The 23,793-nt window shown below is 40.0% G+C and overlaps 1 protein-coding gene across 3 annotated transcripts in view; it reads right to left on the bottom strand.

Moving 5' to 3' along the window:
- The window catches only part of APBA2 (amyloid beta precursor protein binding family A member 2), an 89,861-nt gene extending 69,756 nt beyond the window's left edge, over positions 1 to 20,105 (bottom strand). The window contains exon 1 of one of the 3 annotated variants that reach the window (XM_033070303.2): positions 19,934 to 20,105. The gene's annotated coding sequence lies outside the window, so the exon portion shown is untranslated. Of the gene's footprint in view, positions 1 to 19,694; positions 19,824 to 19,933 lie in introns of those variants that run through there. The other 2 variants (XM_033070304.2, XM_033070302.2) reach the window with 2 other exon arrangements.
- Between the last annotated feature and the right edge of the window lie 3,688 nt (positions 20,106 to 23,793).

Here is a 23,793-nt window from a genome sequence, read left to right as displayed (position 1 = left end):
TTTTTATTTCACTGCAATTATTTTGAGATACATTTCAGCAGGGACTCAGTCATAAAACACTGTATTGCCAAGTAAGACACACTTAGGAACAGAAGAAACAAAAATGAACTTTACCATAGTAGACACTGTGCACCCTAGTAAACACTGCCTACTAGATTATATGCTGGTGATAATAATTGGGTTTTTTAACATCTAATAGGTATTTTTTCTATTGTGAGGAAAATCAATGTGTGATTTGACTTGGTCCATTCTAAGTAAATTAATGCAAATTTTTAACTGTACACAAATCCTGATCAATCTCTTACTTTCTCTGATTACTACACTTGAATATTTGTTACTCTGCTGGAGAACACCTCTGGTAGTGAGTTGCATTTCCTCTACAGAGCTGCTATTTTCCATTACATAAAACATTTAGACAGTCTCTGGAGGCTGTCAAGAATATCATGTTTTTATAATGACACAACAATTATATTAACTAGGAGGATTCTTAAAAATACCAGTAGCATAAAAACATTTGAGGGAGGATGTATTTTGCCATTAACTCTTTTCTCACTTGAATATTTCTAATTTTAGAATCAAAATACCTTGAAGTCTAAAGTGACATAGTTGGAACATACTGTATTCTTCTAACTCTTTAGGTATCACATTTAGCTAGCTAGTCACACTTACTGCTAGTTTCATTCTACTTTCACCTTAGTATTTTTCTTTCAAAATCATGGACTCCACCTCCCTAGAGTTAGTGCAGCAGCCTGGTGGACAAAGCTTTGTCTGTACCAGAGATCTCCTGATTAATTTTTCCTAGGGCAATTCACCCATCTATTCCTTTATCATCACTTTTAGAACAGAACTGCTGAAAACACACAAAGTTATACAGAAAAGGATACTTAAAGTCAACATATAATTGAACTTAGATTAAATTTTAAGATAAAATAATTAGTCTTCTTCATATTTTCCAGAAATCAGTTTTATCATCAGTGATGCTGGGGGTATGGGTTCAAAGTGTAGTTCAAGAGAAAGGGATGAGTATGAACACAGAGGGATCTTAGAAATAAACTGAAATAAGAAATAAACCTCCCTATATATCATGCAAATATTAGTAAGGAAATTAAGTCTGTGCACATTAGGTGAAAGAACAGATATTAAATTGGATAATCTCAAATATCTGTAATTGTCATATATAATAAATTCTTTTTTAGCCTATTAGGATTATGATGAAATGTCTCTCAAAATCCCTTCCAAAGTGTTCTGATTTGCCTCTGATACATATTACTGTGGTCACTGCAAATTTTAAAAAGCTAGACAAAGATAATTCAGTTTCATCAGTTCAATTTCAAACCATAGTGACAAGCCATCTATTCTTATTTATTTTCATTTTCCTATTCAGTTCCAGCTGCAGCCCAAATACATCACCATAAACTGTGAAGCAGGAGTCTCAGGAACAAACAATTCATAGGTCTGCACAAAAGGACTAAAGCACCTTATTAAAAATAAATGCTAGTGCTTCAGTAATAAAAAGGCCTTAATTGTATCAATAGTGTCATCTTTACCACATAAGCAATGAAACTTGAAGGCTCTAAAATTGCTCAAAAGGTTGTTGATTAGCACCTAGGTAGGTCTTAAACTATCAAAGTCAGTGTTTTCTATTCTTGAACTGTTAGTTGCCATCTTGAGAAAGATTTTTTTTGCATCCAGAAACACAGGTTAGAAGAAAAAAAACCAGCTGTTGTTCTGCATAGAAGATCACTGCACATCACAAGTTACAGATAATAAAGGAAAAACTGGCAAAAATCCACTGCATGATACTCCAAACCACTACTGTTTACACTCTAGGAGGTGTAAAAATAACCAATGACATCTAATCATTGTTGTCCAGGTCTGCAAATCTGCATCCAATTTGATTGTAGTGCATGACAAATGAGAATGCTATTTCCAACTTCAGCCAGCCTGATAGTCTACAACAGCACTCCTGCAGCCCCGAGGCAGCATTTTGTTTGTTCAGGACAATCCTGATCTGAGATTTTTTTCTGTACTTTTCACCTTTCATTTAAACCTTTTCCTCAAAATTCTTTAGCACTGAAATGATGACACGATGCAGAGGGATTAGCTGAATAACCAGGTAAAGGCTCTTCTCAACATAACTGCTGTATTTTACATCTGCCAGGAGTGCTGATATCTGAATGAAGTTATGGAAGGAGGCCTAGAGCAACTGAGTAAGGAGAGGCAGAAATTGAGCATATGTATAAAGCAGTGTATCAGGAACAAGTAACAGAGAGAGCTATGTCTTTAAAACCTATTTGAAACAGATCAACTAAGGAACTAATTCCTTTTTTTTTCTTTTTTTTTTTTTTTTTGTGGAATTAGGAAGCTAATATAGGAGGATGACTGACTAGAAAATTGTAAGACACAAAAAGACAGCAGTACAAAGTACCAATGTGCAAACCAAATGAAAAAAATTGTTCCAAAGCAGGAGCACACACTGCAGATACATAACTCCTAAACTTACTATAAAACCAAAGTGTTCATTAAGGAAATCTGTAATTAATAGTGTCTTCTATGAAACTACAGTAAATGAAAGCTATTCAGAAGAGCAGAAGTGACATACGGTCACTCCTTCAAGGATAATGTTCCTGTTCCAAAGATATATGAGCTGTTTATTTAAAGGGAGATGCAAAGTCATGCAGGAGAGGCTAGTCTTCTTGTCTCTCTGAGAAGAATTAAAGGTCTCTTTCCATTTAAATGTAAAGGTGCTTCTGCAGTAACAACACTAAATGCTGCAGAATTACCTTGTCAGAATCCAGTGATTGACACAGTAAATCCTAACTGGTGGAACAATGATAAAACACAAGCCAAACATGCACAGTGCTTTGTGAATCAACTGTGGCATTTTATCCTTTCTGAGATTATATGGGGCATGCCCAAAGCTGCCTCCTTTCACAAGCACTGATCACATTGATAGTTACAGTTTAATACTCCTAAATCGCTGAATTCCTAAATCATTTGACAAACTGTTTTTATCACTATTCTTCATCATATTTCTCCCACAGATAGAAAACTCCAAGAATAGTCTTGGCTAAAGATGGTGGCAGTGAAACTGGATTAAAGGACTGTCAGGCTTTTCTGCCATCATGTCTATTAGATCCACAATGTCTGACAGAAGGTTACAGAATTAACTACTGACTACGTCCATGCCTCATGGTTTAAAACAAAATCTAAAACCTAAGAGGAGTTTCAATGCAGAGCACCCATGTTTTCACAAACATAACTGGAGGTATTCCTGGGGCAGAGATGTTTGAAGCCCAGGTGCAAAGGCTCCAGATCATCTCTTTCTGTGGAGCATACACATGTTCTCAAATAGAAGAGATTCACTCATTTGCTCATTTTTTTTGTGTGTGCTGAAAAGGGCACACTCTTGTGTTTAACTAGACTTCATTTGATAACTACATGTCAGGCAATTATTGAAATCCATGAATATTTCCTTATGGTATTTTTCTGAAGCTTTTTCCTAGCATACACAATTATTCTTAAGATGATCACTGAATGCAACTGCTCCTGAAGTCACTCACAGCTATCATGGTATTATTCCAGATGTACCTCCTGGCTGTAGTTGCTGGCTCTCTTTCCTCTTCTTTTTAGTGAAGAATAAATTAAAAATCTATTTTGTTTTAAATCAGAGTTGGAAACAGCATAATAAGATATGACAGGTTATAGCAGAAGTCAACTCCTGAGAATTCTCTGATTTCCCCATGCCAAACCTGAAGATGCCATAAACTCAAATCTTCTAAGCCAGTCATAAAATTTTAATTAGTTAAACTAAAAATACTGGTACTATTTATCACTGTTCTTATTTATTTCTTAAACTGCTAGACTTAACACTACTAAAACAGGTTGCCTATTGTAAAGGCTGTCACTAGTGCAGAAATAGTCTGTTTCAGCATACACGTGAGCATCCTGTTCAGCTTCATTGCAATTAATCAGTAATCTAGTCTCTTGTTTCTCACTGCCAAATGATAAATTAACTACTAACTACATTCATGGATGGAATATTAATTTATACAATGCCCTGGGGTACTTCTGTGTGTAGTACAAGACGCCTCATGAATAGATGTCATTGAAAGCTTTAGTAGAACTAGGAAACAAAACAAGAGTAAATCTAGTCAGGATCAGCGGCAACTATATGAAAACACTAGAGATCTGTATCAGCAACTGTAGTAAACACTGCTGAGACACAAAAAATTAAACATGGACATTGCATGGAATAATGAATTCTTCTCTTAAATGCAAAAAATCAAGGACCTTTCAGCACAAATAATACTTTCTGGAGGTTTGTGAAGAGCACTTTGACTTTTTCAAGGTTAAAATACGTTGTCAGAGTAATAGCACTGTATGTGTGTTGTGTAATGGGGAAAACTGCCTGTTCTGGAAAGGAAGTGATTTTTTCCCAGTTGCTCTGCATTATCTGCTCAAACTTCCCCTTACAAGCATGAGGACAGCAGATGGATCCAGAGGTTCTGCCTCTGGCCTTGCCTGTTTCAACATTTCTTACATGCTGCAGGTTTTATCTTGCAGGGTTTCTCAGCTTTCTAGTGCATGAAAATAAACTTTGCACAGGTGTAGAATTGATACACAACTGTTTGCCTCTTCCATAGTCTTCTTTCTGATTTATTTGCATTTTTTCTAGTCTTTGAATATCAGAAAAGAAAAAGTATTAATTTTTAAATGGTGGAAAGAAGTTCCATTAAATACTTACAATATGGTGGGAATCTTGGTAGTGCCAAAACATGCTTAAGATGCACTATATTACAAAATTATAGTATAGCAGGATATGCATTTTTATTTAGTAGCTCTGAAAATATAGTAAAACTTCAATGGGGAAATTCTGTCCTCTGTTGGTTTTTCAGTCCAAAGAAAACAGAATACAGGATGAGCTCTTGGTAAGACTACACTGGGGCCTGTGACCCCCTGTGAAATACTAGACTGCATTTTGAAAGCTCACAGCATCCCAGCTCAGAATTATCAAATCAAGGCATTTGGTCATTTGAGCACTAACTGCTTGAGTTTTGAGCCTATCAGCAATTCAGAATGGCTCACATAGCACAAGAAGCACAGCACAGGAAAATGCTTGCCAAGAACAGGATGAAAACCACTGAGAAATAAACAGGGTTATTTTCAAATTTCTAGCATAACATTAATTATTATGAGCTTTTTCTCACAGGGATTTTTAAAAATTCCTCATTCTGAAGTCAATCACTGCACCATATACAAAATAATTTCAAGCTTTAATTATAGAAGAATAGGTAACATATTTGAAAGCATCATAGAGATTTAGCTAACTCTGGCATTTCACACAAGGTTCACTTTTTGATGTCACCTTCTGTTCTCACATTTTAACGTTACAAGCATCCTGCTTTATGAGCAGGTTATCATTTACTGCACAGCAAATGCCCCAGAGCTCCTGTTCTCCCTGGACACAGCAGCACTGTCCCAGGTACAATGGGATCAAAAACTGCAAAATCTCAAGATCTAGACTTCTACAGGAAATAAAGGATTTATTTATCAAGCAAAGCATATGGAGTTGCTCCTGTAGGAGTATTATTAGTTGGTCTGCATGGTATGTAAGACTATATGAGCCACAGCAGACACATTTACAAGCATTTGTCTGAGGTATCATGAGACAAACTTGACATGAGACTCAGCCACATCTTTATTTAGCACCCTTGCAAAGACTTAGGGTTTTATTAGGCACACAGAGCACAAGTTTGACTTCATTTCAGATGCAAGGTTTTTGGAAGGAAAAAGCCTTGGATATGGGCTTTTGAGCTTCTGCTGCTGTCCTTTTGGAAAGTTAATCACCCAATTTACCAGTAAAGGACACAAGAAAACAGCATTCTTCATCAAACATGCATCAAAGGGCTCCTAAGGTGACTCCTCAACAATCTACCAGGTTAGCATTACCTATTCTATTTAAATTTAAAAACAAAACCCTGGACATATCATATATCATGTTGGTTGAATAAACACTGTTAGCTCATCTGAGATAAAATTCATTAAATTAATAACTGCTGGATGTTTCAAACATCCAGCTATCTGAAAACCAAAGTCAGAAGATGAGGATTTATAAATTGCAAATGAAAGAACTAGTCCCTTGTGATATCAGGCAAATGAACAGCATGTTGGTAGATGTTAAATCCTAAAGCATAAATAATCTCCTTAAACCTACATCTGTGAAACCCAACAGTGAACTTACAAAAATATCTGTCCTTTATGCTCAACAGAAAGTAAATTAAGCAAACAAAAGATGAAAAACAGAGTAGCCAAAATGCTTTTCACTATTGGATTGTTGTATACAGAGGACCTGGGTGGAATTGACCTGATTTAGTTAAAAAAAAAATAGCCTACCATCCTACAATTTGCAATGCAAATTTCAGCACATTATTTAAAAGAAGTAATCAGCTATGGATGGATCATCCACAGTAACCAGAATAATTTAAGTAATGATATCATCATTTATCCTCACTTGGGGTAGGTGGAGTTTTCCATTTGGGATGTTGTAGTTTGAGTCTGGTTCACTGCAGCTAGGTTTTTTGGTTGTACAGACAGACCTTTTGCTTTCCAAAAAAGTACCAAGCACTTACACAGATGTTTAAATCTTCCAGCAGTAGCATGCTCTGTATATTGAAAGACTAGGATCTAATAACTCTATCAGAAAGAGTTAATTAGTAAGGTAAATATTTAGATAAAGCCTATTTTCTGATCTATTTAAGGATGTTTCCAGATGTTATTGTAATGTCACGCTAAGAAAGATGTAATTTGGGTTGATCCAGACTGAGTTTTCTGAGATGTAAACTGTCTCCATTATTGTATTATCAATGCAAAGAACAACATTTGAAGAAAGTCTTCTCTACACCAAATTAGTGAAAAACACTTGACATAAAATTTGTAACCTAATTTGCCCATTTCATGTAACAACCTGTATTTTTTTTTTGTTTGTTTGTTGTGATTTATGCACTCACATCTTTCTCCCAAATCAATTTTTGTAATTCCATTTTAAAGGAACCAAAGAGGGTATCTGCTCCATATTTATACCAGCATCCACAGATGTATGGCATTAAGGGTAGGGGTTTTCTGGTATCAAGCTGAAGAGCAAGAATGCCTTCACGTCCGTATTTATGTTCACATAGATCCAGGACTGCAGCTCCATTTATATGCAAAGCAACAAACCCTATCCTTGGTTACTCAGACACTCCAGCAATGACTGCCTATAATTTATGGACAGAAGATGACAAAGTGCCAGTTATGTAAAGAGCTTTGAGCAGATAAACAGACTAGTCTAAGCAGATTTCTATCAGCGAAATTGCAGTACCAAAGACAGTGTTCTTTTATTTTGGAGAACCAAGCTAATTTTTTTCCTTCTTTTTCCCCTCAGTATCTTCATTGCCTAAACAGAAGATTTCAAAGTTTCATTTCTTTTCTGATGCTACATAAAGTACAAACAACATTCATCTTGGATTAAATAAAATGTGCGATTAGCCCGCAGTTAAAGGATTCTTTGAAAAAAAATATGACTTTGGCTATCTCAACTGTCTACCCTCTAGTTTGAAAGTTTTTTAGTAAAGGTGGAAAAACCCTTTTCAAGAAATCTGCATCCGAAGTTCAAGTGAAGTCCTTGATTTCTGTGCTGAAACTGTAGGTATTAACTGTGGTGTTTAAATTGCTCCACTTACAGCTAGAAGTGAGGCATCATTAGCTGTCAAGGCTCTGATGCACAAGTCTTATCCCATTAGATCCTAATGGCTTATAAAAGAGAAAAGAGGCATGTGGATATTGCCTAATTGGAGAAGTTGTTGAAAATTGAAGAACTGAGCTTCATCAGACAAAGCAGGACAACAAAGCAATCCCATGGTTTACCCCTTGAGTTTATTCCCTATCTTGAGTGGTTCTGGTAACAAAATCAAGGGATTGAATATTTCTTAAAGTCTCTGACCATCTTTGGCAAAAAGCATCTTGATTTTAGGTGATTTATGTAACAACACAGCAGAATCCGTAGGATTCAAGCCTGATGCTGGAAGATGATACTCCATAAATTAATCACTTCTGAACATAATTCCCACTATGCTGAAGGTCTTAGGAAGCATTCATTTTCCTTTGGACCTGCATGATGATAACTGAATGTTCATCTCACTTTTGCCAAGTCATTACAGGGAAGAGAACTGTTCTAAATGAGGTGGTAGAGCCTACTCTCCACAGGTGTCTCTAAAGCTGAAATATTGTCATTATGAAAATAAGAGTAAAATTATTTTTTGGAAAAAAATAATATTCCAGCAGAAATGGTAGAACAGATTGACATGAGCTTTTGGCAGCTCATACTATGCTATTTTGAATAATCTTGGACTGTGTGCATGTCACTCCTCCATGCTCATTAGCTTCATGAAGGCATAGGAGATGATAGCTGGCTATCTCTTTTTTATCTTCTCTGCCAGAGATAGGAACATTGACACTTCTAGTGGTCTGTCTAAATCCTAGGTGGAGCCTGTTTTTGGGGCTGATCTTTTTTTTCCTTTCTTCACACACAGGTACATTGACTTTCCCTATCAATAACTGACAGGCTAAGCAGGCAACAGTGCAGCACAGAACAGGGAGAACAGTGAAAACTCACTGTTAGACAATATTCTAAAAAGAATTAATACAGCTTCAGTCATTCTCTTGGAGGAAGTATGGTCTGTGATTGAATAACATGCCATGCCAAGCAAGGTTAATTAGATCTACAGTTGGCCTAAACAAGAGATTAGGTTTTGACTGCAGCTGGCTTAACTGCAACATGTAAAATAATGGCATTACACAGAAAAAGAACTTTATGGAGCAGATATTTTGCAGAAAAGGCACTAATCCTGCAGTGCAAGGTTTCTGTACCCCAAGGTTACAGCTGAGCAGAAGTATGGAAGACACCTACAGACAAGAAGCCTCATGCTCCATAGCTGACTAGCAAAGGACTAGTGAAATATTAATGAAATAATATTCTCTAATATTCTAATATCTTTAGAAAGAGATGTATTAAAAAGCTAATGTGAAACCAAGAATTTCCCCAGCATTATATTTGTTGTAAGATAAAGTTTTGCATAATGTATTTAAACAAGCATGCATTTCCTAGGTTCTCAGTAAATGTACCTACGCACTTGGCTGACACTTTCAAGAATTAGCATTTTTCCTTTAAAGATGAAATGGTTGAAAAATCACTGAGGCATCACATTGGTACATTGTGGGTCAGTCTATTTTGTAGTTATCTATGAATATTTCAATTCAGAAGTCTGCATCTCTAATCACTAAACATGCAGTAAGTAGTTACTGAAGAAAGAATGTAAATGGCAGTATGAGTCTTGCTGATTTATTCAGTAATTTCATTATTTGTTCATAAATAGACTGGTTTATCTTCAACTGAGACTCAATGCAATAGGTATATACATTTTGATATGTGCTTTAAAGTAATGCCTACAGTTGCCTAAATTTATAGATATATGACACAAAGTATTATGGCTGGCAGAATATGATCCTTAGAGACTACTAATTATATAACTGTTGTGCTCACTGGGAAAGTCAAATGTAGACTAATTCCTCTAACAATTGGAACAATTTCTATTTTTCCATCACTAGGTCAACTCTGTTTCACCTTTCTAAGGTTAGTTATTATTGTCTTGGGTTACAATATAGGATGTGATAAAAGGTATCTATTCTATCACCATCTGTTGAGGGTGGGGGCAGTGATCCTTATCTCCACAGGAGATATTCTGCTAATGGGCCATCCATTGAAACCAGGCAGGGCATTGTTCTTTATCTTTTCACAACCCATCCTTCCTCCAGGGAGTCATTTGCTGCTAATGGCCATTGAGTCCCACTGTGGGACTGATAAAATTACTGCATCCCATTGGGAGTTGCTCCAGCCAGGGGGAAGAGCCCAACATTTCTTACCAAGATAAAAACAGAGGTTTTGGGACACTAAGGGAGCCCCTTTCTCCACTGGACTCCAGAGGAAAACCAGATTTCTCCACATCACCACTGGACCTTTAGAGGGAAACTGCACCTTGTACAGGAGCACTGCTCCAACTGAGCCACATCTGTCACTGCAGGAGGATGCAGCCACCATGGAATGGGACTGCTACCAACACCCTGCCTGATGGGGTGTCAGGTTGTACTCTGACTGTGTCAGGGTTTGGAGTTTGTTCTTTGTAGTACTGTATTTCTATTTTAATTTCCCTAGAAAACAACTGTTATTCTTCATTCCCATATCTTTTCCTGAGAGCCCCTTGATTTCAAAATTATAATAATTTGGAGGGAGGGGGTTTACATTCTCCATTTCAAAGAGAAGCTACTGCCTTTCTTAGCAGACACCTGTCCTCCAAACTAGACAATTATCAACAATAACTGAATAAACTGAACAACTTCCCCATGTCAGTCTCCTGTTGGTAACCAGAAGTTCCTGTGTTGTGGCAACAGGCAGCCATGGTCCTGCTGGTGCTGTGGGACATTTCTGGGGACAGGAGCACTGCAGGGAAGGCTGCAGCTCGTAGCAAAACTGAAGTCTTGAAAGATGCTTGAGCTGCACCCAGTTCAAATCCAAGGTCAACTTCCAGCTACTTAAAGATATGTCACAGTCCTTTAATAATAGAAATTGCCCACAAAACAACTACCTAAACTCTGTGTGCACCTCTCTTGGGCTCACCCAATGGATTGGCAGGCTCCTAGAAGGCTTCCCTGCAGGATCCAACTTTGTACCATCCTATGTAGCCTAGCATTGCAATGGTATAATCAACTTCTGTGCTTCCAGATATCAGCCCCTTTACCATATGCAAACCCTGAACAGTCACATTATATATTCCTTTACATTTAATTCTTTGTCTCATATTTGCTATAATAACAACTTTCAACGGGGGGCAAATAAATCCTAAATTATGTGTGTTGTGGAAAAGTCCATTAACCAAGATTTCATCATGTTAAGTATTCTGCAGACATTCCTGCCCCAAAGAGCTTAAAAATCTGTAAGTCTACAGCTGAAAAATGAATAAAGCAGACTTTGGGGAGTTTGTTTAAAAATCAAACATACCTCCACTCCCACCCCCAGTGGCACAGTAAAATAATAAAGAAAACAACAATGAAAATTGTATAATAACTGCAAAGCCATCCTTTTATAGTCTCCAGAGCAGAGAAATTTTTATCCATATGCTATTCATATTTACATAGGCAAAATATTTAAATGTTAATCTATAAAGGTAATTACTTTTATATTTAGAGTTTCACCCAGCAAGAAGTTTAACAGCAAAATTCAACTAAATAGCAGAACCAAATTAAGATTTTCCAGGTAGTTACATTTTAGTTATACTCTCCAATAATTTCAGGCATACCTATAATTCAGGTTTCCAGTAAATTTTTGGTCTGTGTGTTATTGATTAAATCCAGTGTTTCACAATCTTTTCCTACCATAATATGAGCTTATATTGGCCTGGGATCACTTTTTTACACGCTCAGCACAGGAACCATCCTGCTGAGCCTCCAAGGCTACAGGAAAGAGGGGCAAGGACTGCCCCAGGGTCAGCCTGAGGAGCTGACAGTCAGTGTGCCAGTGTGACCAACACGGTGCAAATTGTCAGTCAGTCAGTGAGGATCAGCCTCAGCTGGCAGCCACAGTTAGTCATGAGTTTATCTGATGAGGACAGAGATGACATCTTAAAGACATTATGGATTTCATCCTGTCAAGAAACAAGGCATGGGGAGGGTGGGAAACTTGGAGCAGTAATAAACAACTTTTGTTTCCTAACCTTCCAGTGGGATTTGCCATTACTGTAGAAGGTTACTACGTTACTTAAATAGATATGATTAAATAAACTATGTAACACCATGGACTGTTCACTGATAAAACAGCTGGTTCAGAAACTCTGGATGACATTTGGCTCATTTATATTTATCATGAGTGGTTATAACAATGTTAAGTACCATCAGAAAGAAAACTGGTAACTCGAGCTTAGTTCATTCAAACAGATGCTGGTTAATATTAAGGAATTTGTTACTACTAAAATTGCTGTAGCACTGCAAATCACAAGAAATCCAGAATTAAAGGTATCATAGTGTCCACAAATTTTTAAAGTACACACTCATGGTTTTCATTCCTGGAGCCTGTCTAAGCTCAAAACTGTGGTTCTCACACACCAACAGCTGCAGCCTAAACTAAACCATGAAATATTATAAGAGTCCCAACACTAAAACATGTTAACAGATCTAAGTTAAATCAATGTTGGCTCAAGAATAAGACAGGTATTTTACTGAATTGTGACTAAAAAGTTCAAAAACAAATATAGATATATGCACAGGAAGGAAAATAATAATGTTGCAAAGGTATAGTAGTTCTGTAATGTGTGATTCCCCTCCATTTCCCCCCCCAAACCATTATCTGTGAGTTGGTCGGTCAGTTATAATGCAAACTGAATAGTAAATGGAGGACAAATACCAAATTAAACACATGTTGTACAGATCATTTATTATCACTGCAGATAGGTGTGGAAAAACTTTAAGGTGGTCTCTTTCCAGGTACTGAAAACAACCAGTATCACAACAGATACCTTTTACTTGGGGAAACTGAGACTGCTACCTGCCACTGAAAATATAAAACAAACAAACAGAACAAAACAAACAAAAAAAACCCCACAACACACAAAAGCCAATCAACCAAAAACCAAGCAAACAAAAAAAATTCACACCAACACAACTGACTTAAAGGCACATTCCTGATATTACACAGGTATTTTCATGGCAGCTGTTCCACCAATAAACCAAGTACTCAACCAGAAATGAAGAATTCTGCCACCAACAACCTTCATAATCCTGGAATCAGCAATACAATGGAAATCACTATTTACTAGGAAGCATTCTCTTCCAGCGCTCATTTTGTGTCTCTAATGCAGCACTGAGCATGGAATTTCTAGTCACCAACAGAATTGCTTCCCTTTCATTCATCTAGTATGCAACAGCTCTTATCTCCTGGGCCATAACATGTCAAATACTTCTACATAATTAAAGCCACACTGATTGACTGGCTAAGAATATCACAGGGATAAGTTTCTTTTTAAAGCTGCCTTGTCTCTAATCAAGATTTGTCTTCCAGTAACACAGGATTTTATGCCTAAAGGACATTTTATATATATCTACACACACACATATATAGCAATAATGTTCCTTTCTCCTCCATAATACATCAATAACAAGAAAATATCATACTTTGATTTCTCTTTGTTGTGTTAAATTGGAGGGGACAAAAGATGGCAAGAGGCCAAATGCTTATTTTTTTAAGTATGGAAACTATAATCAATATTCCTTCTTTGATATAAACCTTTACTGCACTCCCAAACAGAACCTTTCCATAATTCATTTGTTCATGCATATCTTAGATTTCTTGTGGTAGTGGAGTCTATATTAGGAAAGAAAATAAAAATATATAGATGAAAAAAAAAACCATGAACAAATTGGTGATGAGGCTTATGTCTTGTCAGGTTATTTTATATTTTAACATACTGTTAACAGTTCATTCTTTTAAAATACAAATCTAAGGGCAAATTTAAATATCAAGGCAAACAATCTGGTAGCATGGCAACAACGTGCTATGCTGCATAGTAAGAATTTGGAACCATGTAAGTCTGCTTCTTTCCTATACTGGATCATTTCATAAGAGCAGGAATATTTCTGCTCTTTGTGTAACTGCCTTCATGATTATTCATCTATTAGTAGCTGTAGCAGTCTTTGAAACTCAAGATAGCACAGCAAATCTGTACCAGTCAGTGGCCATTCTTACCAGACACAAATGCAGAAGATTAGAACAAAACAAAAAAAACCCCAAATCAACCCCAAACAAACAAAAAAGAATATATGTATGTTTAGTAGCAGTGTTTAATATAAGATTTTGTTCCCAGGAGAAAGATTTGGTATGGATTTGAGGACCATAGCAGCTCTGAAGCAATCTTGCTTCTGCATGAGAAACAGGCAATTCCATCTCCATACACTCCCCCTGATGTGTTGAAAAGGCATCACCCAGTTTTCAGAGCATGAGTTTTGAGTCCTATTTTAAGATTTGACTAAACCAAATTGGTGCACTTGCCCTTGCACTGAAATATTTTTTTGTGGTAGCTAGTATTAGTGATTCTTGAGAGTAACATCAATTTATTGATACCATTTCACTCTTGGCGATTGGGGAAAAAAATAAAAATCCTATGTCATTCTAGAACAGAATCTCATCTGTGCAACTCTCATTCTCTTCAGTTACTCCAGTAACTCAGGCCTATTTTACCATATTGTTGGAGCAGGAAAAGGCAAAGTTAACTAACACTTCTGATCTTGAAGGGCACGCTGGGTGTCAGAATCCACCCCAGCGCCTTTGTGTCTGGGTAGTGGACAAACGCAGTAGGATGCGGATAGCATTGTAGGAATATTATTTTCTTTTTTATTTTTCACATAAAGATAAGCTGTGTTTGGCATTCACTGTTCAGGTTCAGTGCAGTACCTTCTGGGAAGTTCTTACATTACTGCTTAGATGGGTGCTGTCCCTATGGAACTTGTGCTTCTCACCACACACTCCCATGTTACACAGCACCCCTTGGCATTTTGGACTCCAGTGGTCAAATCTAGGCTGGCATCCTCACCAGAATACTCATGGTCAGTGTTACAGAACTATTATTTGGGTTGTGAGCTGTTTGTTGCTGGTTTTGTACATTTAAGATAGAAAGAAGTAAGTGTGCCTGCTATGAACACATTATGAATTCTTAGATAAATCTAACTTCTACTCAGGTGAAAGACTTCTAAATCTGTTTTTATGCTTAATCTTCATTAAATTAATAAATAAATCTTACAGGGTCAGATCCTGTGAACCTTTAATGCAAAGGCAGAATACATACACAAGAAAAACTTGCAAGGTCAGGTCTCTCTTTGAGAATATTCCTGAAATATTCACTCCTAAAAAATTATCAGGGTTACTGTCCAACTGACTTGGGAAGAGGAACTTATGCAAAGGTTGCAGCTGAGAAGTGCATCTGTGAAAAGGGTCTCTCAGAATGTAAAGGGAATGACAGCAACCTGGATATAATGCAAATTGGTGGTATGCTCACAAATATTCCTAATACTAATGCACAAAAAATTCAAAAACTCCATTCAGTTAATAGAATGGAAATATTCAGTCTGCCTTTTAAGTAATAAAGCACTAACAAATTTCTACATGGTTGAATCTTCATTATTAAGCTTGTAACTAGGAGGGCTATTTTCTGAAGGAAATTTCATCTTAATAATTCAAACCACAAAACTATCCCAAGATACTCCTCAATCAGCTCCCACTGGAAGCCTGGGTTGGTGCCAGTGGATATCTGTATTGCAGAAGTACTACTATTTGAAAATCCTTATCTAGACTGCAAACCTCACATTGGTTATAACTGACATATTTTGTATACCTGTTTGCCAGCTTTCCTCTTCATTTCCTTCTGTTTCAAAAGGAAATGATCCCTTCATGCATGAGTATACTACAGCATATGCATCTCCAGCAGTATTTCATGTAACCTTGTTATCTGAGAACAATGACACTTTTTACCTGTCATCTCTATCTACAGGGCTTCTAGCTCTTCCTCTCTAGCTTAGGTGGAAGCACCTATTAATCCCAGAGTTTTCCATACCAGTCTTTGCTCAGCTCTAACTTACTCCTCTTGAAGTGCAAATCACCTGCCTCTGCTGCAGCATGTGAATGAAGACAGTAAGTACTGCAACAGAAAAGGAAAGGAATGTCATGTACTCAAGTGACAGTGCATTTACCTACCAGCATCAGAAACAAACAGTTCAATCCATACATTTTTTTTACCAGCTGTGCAAGGCCTTCCTTCCAAAAAATAGTATTGTTAGCTAAAATAAGACCTAAGTTCAGACAAAACTGAGAATTCAAACAGAAGCCGTTCTCACAGATGACATGACAAAGCTTAAGTGGTGCGTGTTCAGCTCCTGCAGACAGCAAAAGCCTAAAGCACTTCACCAATCACATGGTGCTGTCCTGATCTGCTTTTCATGCAGCTCTCATGGGTCCTCAGGAAAAAAAACCAAAAACAAACAAAAACCCATACATATAATATTCTTCCCAGTAGACTAAAAGCATTTGCAAATACTTATGATGAGCATTTGACTCAGCAACTGCAAGTTTGAGTGTCTAAAAACCAGTGAATTCTGATTCTGCTTTCAGTTCTTCCTCTTAACTAGTGAAGTGCATGTGACTGCATCTTTATTTTCTCTAGATGTAAGGACTACCTTACATTTCTTGCACAAATTTTGCAAGTCTTTAATTGCTTCATAGTGGTGCCAAAACATACCTATTAGTAAAAGCTCTTGCTTGCAAGTAGTATGCATTTCTTTATGTTTATTTCAAGCAAATACCTCTTCCTTGGGAGGCTTATAGTAAGGTATTAGTTTGTATTAATATAATGTACTGTTTAACAGATAATAGAGATTAATATATCATACTGATACCTTATTACATCTTTGCCGAGATGAACAGATTAGTCCTAGAATGGAAACTCTAAATCTTTCTTCAAATATCTGACTTCTGGAAACATGTCTGCTTCTTGTATCATGTACAAATAGGCACAAACAGGATCATAACACTTCAGGTTGTTAAGAATATCAGGGATCTCTTGTCCAGGATTCTGCTCAAACCAGGGTCACCAATGAGCCCTCATCAGTTTGCTGAGGGAATTATCCAGTCTGGTCTTTAAAACCTTCAAGAACAGAGACCATACAACCTCTCTGGGCTACCTGTCTCCATGTATGATATTGTCCTTTTGGGACAAAGTGTTTTGCTTGTATCCAATCTGAACCTTTGTTTCAACATATGCCTTTTGTCTCTCATTCTCTGGCACATGTGTTGAGTCTGGCTCCAGTTCCCTAAGGAACTCTTTGTAAGGACTGGAAGGCTGCTGTTAGGTCCCCCCATAGCCTCCATTTCTGCAGGCTAAGCAAGCCCCACTCTCTCACCCTCTGCTCAGAGCTCGGCCTCCAGCCACCTTCAGCCAACCACTTCAGTGGCCTCTGCAGAACCCCAGGTCTTTAATAATTTCCTTGAACTGGGGGGACCAAAACTGGACTCCAGGTTATAAATGTGACCTACTTGGTGCTGAGCAGAAGGGAATAATCACTTCCCTTGATGTCCTGGCTGCACTGTTGTCCATATAGACCAGGATGCTCCTGGCTGCCTTTGTTGCCAGGGAATGTGGCTGGTTCCTGTCCAGTTTGCTGTTCACCAGGACCTCTGGGACTTTTTGGCAGGGCTGCTCCTTGGCCTCTACCACTGCAGTGCTTAAAGCATGAAATAGTTGCCTTGTTTATTTAAACACAGATTATAAGGGAAATGGATTATGAAGTCTGCAGAAGCACCTAAACCCTGATGTGTTCAAAGGTTACAGCCAAGATTTGTTCTGAACAAAACCAGAATCCTCCGTATGTCTCTCTGTGAGCTGGTAATTTGGAACAGGTCATTTTCTCTAATTTCTCCACCCTAGCACAGGAATATTAACTGAAAGATATTTAAACCACGTTACTTCCACAAATTATTTCTCAGCAAATATTCTTATCAGAACAGCTGGAGAGTTGGTAACATTATGCTTCTTGAAGTGGTTTCTCATGTTCACAGCCTTAAGCAAAGGTCACTTTTTAAACACCTAGCTTGTTTAAATTCATGTCCAGTCCCCAACCTGAATTTCATTAATCAAGTAATTGCACAAAACATGGTTTTTGAGATTCCTCCTCAGAACTATAATACTTTGACCAAAAGAGCTGAGCATCTATGGTTTTTGCAAGAGGCCATACTATCAGAGGATCAAGAGGGAGCAATAATGTAGCTGCTGATGCATTTTTAAAAATAACTTTCCAAGTGCAGATAAGGGCTAAGCTATCAGAGAATTCAGAAACTCTGACTATCAGGGTTTATAAGGACAGTTCTGCAGTATGAGCCCAAAGCGGACTAAGGACAGTGGCTTCAACTTCAGCAGTTTAGCTCTCTTGCAAAACAACTGCAAGGAAAAGAAGAAACCACTTTGACTTCGTCTGTCCCATATGGAGAAGAACCAATACAGTACTATGATAAATTCCCATCTTATGTTTTACCACAAATGTCAATCTTCTGCTTCTCAAACACATAACCTGCACATACTGTGTTTTATTTCAAGTGGCAATAAGGATTTAAACTACAATTCCTCCTCTTTAAAGCTATGCTATATTGGAAACACTGTGCCTTACACAGAACCACAAAAAAAAAAAAAAGACAGTAGTTGTTTCTCTTTCAGTTCTACCCATTAGGTAATGAAGGATTCTCAGGTAACAAGCATGCTAGAGAAATACCTTTTCTGCAAACAGATTTCCCAGCCCCTCCTGGAGGATTATAGCGTGGCCTTGGCCAGGGAATGCAACTGAAAACACTACTTGCATTTTCCAAGCTGGTCACAGTAATTTCAGACTTTTCTTGAACATCAATGCAATACACATTATCTCTGTGCTATGCACATTGTATGATCCTTGTCTTTATTTAAATTTATTTTCTTGTATGTCCTCACCAACACACAACAACCACCAGAACGACACTGAGGATGCAAGCGCATAAATCTGAAAGCACGGAATGCCAGCTGAGGCAAAATAAGGCAGTCTTTGACTTTCCAAGATGCAGCTCTAAATGCAGTATTCCCTTCCTTTCCCCCACCCCCATCCCTTTTGTTATGGCAATACAAGGCACCACACACATATTCAAAAAACCATTCAATAAGAGGCAAACAGACCATGCTATAATATCTCATGTTGTTTATCCCAACAAAAATTAGGTATTCTTAATTGAGTACCCTTTTCCCTCCAGATCCAGATCCCATTCCAGAAGGGAAAAGAGCGGATCAAAGGCTCTGATCCTTTTGCTACAGTGGAGGCATGAAATCAGAACCCAATATAAACTCCGAACGGTGCTCCATTACAGGAGGTGCCCTCTCGCATTTCTTTTCACTCTTATTAAGACAAACGGACTTCAGCCTCCCGCCCTGCCACAAAGCGCCGGCACGATGCGGATGCCGCACGGCCGGTCCGCGTTACCGGAGTCGCCGTCCCGGCGCGGCAGGGCTGAGGCGGCCGGGCCGGGCTCGGAGCTCGCAGCGCCCCGGGGGAGCCGAGCGGAGCCGCAGCCCAGCCCCGGGGGAGCCGAGCGGAGCCGCAGCCTGGCCCGGGGAATCGCAGCCGGTTCACCCTCGCCTGGCGGGGGGCGGTGGCGGCGCCTCCCCGGGCACGGTGGGGACAAGCGGGCGTGCGGCAGCCCCCGGTGCCGGAGCCTCGCTCCGCCATGCCGCAGGGGCTCCCCTTCACCTCAGCTCCCCGTCCTCTTGCGGGCAGCTCGGTTGCCAGGGGATGAGGATGAAGATGGGGCGAGGCGGAGGCAGCCGCTCGCGCGGAAAGCGGCCCCAAGAACCGATTCGAGGGGAGCCCCGTCCGTGCTGGCGCGGGGCGGGGGCGCGCCGGGGGCTCCCCGCTCCCCTGAGGAGACCCGCGGGATGCTGCCGCCCCACCCCCGACAGAGCCGGCGATGCCCGCGACGACCGGGCCGGCGGTCGGTCCTTCGGTCGGTCGGTCGGTCGGTCAGCCCCCCGCCCCGCGCCCCCGCTCCTTACCGCGGTGCAGCGGCGGGGCCGGTCCCGGGCAGAGGGGCAGCCGCAGCCGCTCTTTTGTGTGGCTGCTGAGCGCCGCACACCGCGGCGGGCCCGCCCGGGAACCTGCCTGCGCCAGCGCCCAGGAACCTGCATGGCGCATAGCGCCCGCGCCGCCTCACGGCCCGGGGGGAGCTGGTGGGGGGAGCTGGGGGCGGCCCCGGGGCCCGCACAGCCCGGGGCGCTCGGCGGGACGCACTCACCTGTCCGCGATCCGCCTCCAAACCGGGGGCCGGGCACTGTGCCAGCTCCGCGTGTGCCACACTCGGCAGTGGTGCCCCGCGACAGGACGAGGAGCAATGGCCATAAACTGAAGCACAAGTTTCACCTCAGCACGAGGGAGAACTTCACACTGAGCGTGGCAGAGCACTGGAGCACCAGGAGAGCTGCCCAGGGAGGGTGTGGCGTCCCCCTCTCTGAAGCCGCTCCGAACCCGCCCGGACGCGCTCCCGTGCCGCCCGCTCGGGGTGACCCTGCCTCCGCTCGGGGTGACCCTGCCTCCGCTCGGGGTGACCCTGCCTGCCAGCCCCGGCCGCTCCGGGGCTCGGTGACTGCTCCAGACGCGGGCACTGAGGCGAGCAGAAGCAGCCCCCGGCCCCAGCTCCCCTCCCGAGCAGCAGCTGCCGCCTGCAATGTTTGCTGGATGCTCGTGTCCCGCTGTGACACTCGGCAAAGCCACTCTGTATCCCCAGGGACCTGCGCTGGAGCTGGGCCGCAGGTAAGGGTGTCCTCAGTGAGTCTCCACAGTATCTCTGCTAATTACGCTCCTGAAAGCCACGTAATCCTGTGGTGATGACCTCACCCTTCCCTGTTGCTTGAGACGCTCCAGTGCAACAAAAACCCAAACACCAAAAGTTTGAACATTACAGCAGGAGACAGCACTGAACTCATTCACGTCCCATCATACGGCCAGATTCATTAGAACAAGTAATGACTACTGTGCCTTTGTGCAAATAATACAGAGATTCATCCCTAAAGTTTAAAAGTGTATGATTCAATATATACTATTTAAAAGCTCACTGAAGAAGGTTTCTCCAAGAATATTCTTATGGCAAATGATAGACACACTTGGATCCTCAGGCCTTTTATTAGAAACCTCTAGATCTTTCCAGGGCAGCTGGGTGATAGTGACTACTCTGTACATAAAGAAATGCATCTCTTAGGGCAAATATGACAGGCTTTGCTCATAATTATGCAAATTTGAGATAGTAGCTAATCTTTCTCTCTATAGCAAAAATGGAAAGCTGTCCTAATGTAACCATAGTGCATTGCAATCAGCTAGGTATCAGTGTTTACTGCGATAGGTGAGTGTTCAGTGTGGTGGGTGTTTATTTGCCTGGGGTACCTATAACCCCAGGTGTTAGCATCAAGGCACATTCCATGCACATGCAAAGGTCCTTCATGGAAACACCATTTGGGGGCAGGGGGGAGTTCCCAGTTTAGTTGTTAAGATTCTTTGCTACTAAGAGGCTATTTTCTGTCATGATTTTCTATGGTGACTTTTCCCCATCAGTCCCTTTCTACATCCCAATTACGTAATTGGCTGATTTTGGTTTTCTTCTGAAGACACTAAAACCTCAAAACATTATCCAAACTGTAATGCATGTATGTATTACACAGAACTGCAATGTATCTGCAGTTATAATCTGTAGACAGGTTGTTTAAACATTTGGCAAATGATTTTTTAATTCATACTATTAATTCTTAAAATTGTTAACTTGATGGAACAGCCTAATGTACATAATTAAGTCTTACTTCATCAACATACCTGTTGGAGTTGTCTAGACAGACATGACTGGCACTATCGCCACTCCCCTATTAAAAACTTTTCATGCCTTCTCTAGGGCACAGTACTGATTCCTTTCCTCACAGGCAGCTCCACACAGCACTGACTCCTTCTCTCTGCAAGTTTCCCTCTGCACAACCAGCTAACCCCAACCTGTCCCTTACCCAGCCCCCTAACCCTGTCTGTCCCTCACACGACTGCATGCCCCTTCCTCCTCACAGCACAGCCACCAGACTCCATCTCAGACTACTGCAGATGCTGGTTCTCAAGCTCCAACTCCATCTAACCCTCAAGCAGCTCACCCACTCTTTTATAACACCCATCCTCCTTGGACAGGCAAGGCTGTCTCCACTCCTTGGCAATCAGTAGAGCTGTAATTCATTGAGGAAAATTGCCTTCTGCACTGTCCTTACAAACGAGCTTCCCACATATACCAAAAGCAGTATTCCCAGCCCAATAGGGCAGGTATTTTGTTTTTGAAGGTACTGCAGCTGCAAGTATTGTACCACAATTGACCTCTCAAAGATTTCAGAGGTCCTGAATAAGAATATATATTTTTTAACTTTTTAAAATTTAAGATTCTAACAGTCATTCTCCTGCCACGTCATTTCAAGACAGTGACTCAGACAGTACATGATACCAGCCATGAAAATACCTCTCTTACTCTTCAATTTCTGGAAATAATAATTTCCATAAAAGTCAGCCATGGGTGCAGAGTTGGATATGCCCTTTAGTTTATGTGAATTGTGCATCATCACATATGCTTTCAGGGTACCTGCAGTTACAAATTACTTCAGATCTTAATGTTTTGAACCTGTCTTTATTACTGAAAAAGAATGCAATGTTAAAAATAAGTTAAAATCTTCATTAAAGGTCTACTTCATGGAAGATTTTAGTACCTATTCACTATTTCTGTGTTAGCAGTAACAGTTGAAAGGCTACTTTAGATTAGACTTAGAAAAGTTCATTAAATGCTTCAAAATGTATCATTACTTTAAAATGTATCAGAGAACTCCTCCTCATTTGTGAATCTATGCCTCTTAGGCTGTAATGCAAGATGTAACCAGCAGTATGTATTCTATCACTACCTGTTAAAACCGGGTGGAGCAGTGTTCTTTATCTCTTCTATGACCCATCCCTCATAACTCCGGGGGGATATCCTTTGTTAATGGGCCAGTTGCTAAAGTTAGAGCCAGGTGGGGCAGTTTTCTTTATCTCTTCCATGACCCATCCTTCCCCTAGGGAGGTATCTTCTGTTAATGGGCCATTGAGCCTGACTGCATGACTGGTAAAATTACATCATCCCATTGTGAGATGCTCCACCCAGAGGGAGGAGCCAAGCATTTCCTACCTAGATAAAAATCTGATATTTGGAACACCAGGGCAGCCTTCTAGCGGATTCCCAGAGGAGGATCAGGCCCAACTACATTGTCACTGGATCTTCACAGAAAAATTGCATCCTTCTACAGGTTCATTGCTTCAACAGAACCACATCTGTCACTGCAGGAGGATGCAGCCACCATTTAACAGGACTGTTACCAACACCCTGACTGATGGGGTGTCAGGTTGTACTCTGACTCTGTCAGTCGTTTGGTTTTTTAATTACTGTATTCTTATTTTAATTTTCCTAGTAAAGAACTGTTATTCCTATTCCCATATCTTTGCCTGAGAGCCCCTTAATTTCAAAATTACAATAATATGGAGGGAAAGGGTTTGCATTTTCCATTTCAAGAGATGCTCCTGCCTTCCTTAGCAGACACCTGTCTTTTCAAACCAAGACACTATGCTGAGAACTTTGCAGTTAGCAATGCTTTTTAACAATATACAAGACAGTGCAAATGAGCATTAAAATTGACAGTTGACATAATTTTATAGATATTTAAGATTATACAGGATACAAACATCCCTCCTTCACAATAAGATAAATATTTATTTCATAATTTTTTCAAAGTGCTTTGAAAATGCTTATCAATGGTGACAGATTTTGCATACCTAAGTGGTTGAGGTCTTCCATTGAAAAATGTCAGCCCTAGGTTGATTAATTTATACACTGTTGTTAATATCCGTTTTCATATAAATTAAATGCTTGATGAACTTATTCTGTTTGACAGCCTCATAATTTGGCCATTATGGCAACTGCTTTGGTAAAAAAGCTGAGTATTGAAACAATTCTGAGTTTTTCTCTCAATTAAGGGGTTTTATGTCCAACAAATGCATGTCACATGACTACAGGAAGAATTCCTTGTAAGCACAAAATCAAATGAAGTGCCAAGGATA

This window comes from Catharus ustulatus, chromosome 12 (assembly GCF_009819885.2).
Source record: "Catharus ustulatus isolate bCatUst1 chromosome 12, bCatUst1.pri.v2, whole genome shotgun sequence".
NCBI lineage: Eukaryota > Metazoa > Chordata > Aves > Passeriformes > Turdidae > Catharus > Catharus ustulatus.
Note: the sequence above shows the minus strand (reverse complement) of the source record. Positions and strands in the feature narration are given on the sequence as shown.